We start from the raw sequence: 1,176 nt of genomic DNA on the forward strand, positions 1-1,176 counted from the left end.
CTAAATTATCATGCACGAGTCTATGTTTCTATTTCCCTCTGCACTCAGCCACTTCACCAGCCCAACACATACAAAAACACACACGCGAACGCACACTATGTCTTTCTTTCACTTTGCCATTCAGCCGAGTGCCTAAACATCCCCGGGACAACACACACCTGCCTGCTGCCTTCCCCGACGTCTCTCCACTCTGGCCACTGATGGATTCTTTCCCCAAAATATTTGCGCTGTAACACAAGCTACTCTGTCGTGTGTTTTCACTTCAAACAAAGCTATTAATCACCTTAATCGCCCTCAATTAACCCCCCGCACCAGATGCCCGCTCCGCACGTCACACCAGCGACCGCTCGCTGCAGTCGCTCGTGCACTCACCTCTGCCAAACAGGTGATGAATCACCAGCACAGGGCAATCTCCGCCGCAGGCTAATTCACATAAGTTTCACATGACAAAACATCAGCCGGAGGGAAAATAGTGGAAACGGACACAGAGAGGCTAATGGAGACGTGGAACAGAAACAAGTGTGTCTGTGGAAGTGCAGCACTAAAAAAAAAAACGTCACTTTCCAAATTCTTAAAGTAATTTAGCTCCAATCTTAACTGTCCTTCAAGTGATTCTCCATTGTTTGTGGGATTATGTAAAAGAAACAGATTTCCACGAAATTCGGTGTCAGGGTGTAGATATGACAGGGAAGAATCCATTACATTTTGAGGTGCCTTTGGATAAATAGGTGGAATCCTCTTCTGACATGGTGAGATAGCCTTGGTAGGCAATTTCCTTTGTCATGACTACGCCTGGCCTTATGATAGCTGACTTGCTGCACAAAAAAATCAAAGCGCAGAAGGGAATCTGAGTGCAAGCGCACAGTTTAAGCACAAGCAGAGCAAATCCAAGCACAAGCCATTGCTATTTGAAGGCATTACAAAAGCTGAATGTGAAATCAACAAGTGCTGCTCTCAAAATGAAAGACCATCTCTTAAATGAAGATATAGGGGGGGAAAAAAAACATGTTTACATTGTGCTAACTGTAAACCTTGAAAAGTCAAGTTAACCAGAAGCAACAAATTGCTAGGTGGCTCTACAACGGTCCAAAAGAAGAAAATGGATTTGTGTTGTTAGCTCATAGTCCCGTCTGTGATATAGGACTCAGTCTGTTAATATGTTCTCCTTATTAAAAA

Source organism: Hippoglossus hippoglossus, chromosome 4, assembly GCF_009819705.1.
Source record: "Hippoglossus hippoglossus isolate fHipHip1 chromosome 4, fHipHip1.pri, whole genome shotgun sequence".
Taxonomy (NCBI): domain Eukaryota; kingdom Metazoa; phylum Chordata; class Actinopteri; order Pleuronectiformes; family Pleuronectidae; genus Hippoglossus; species Hippoglossus hippoglossus.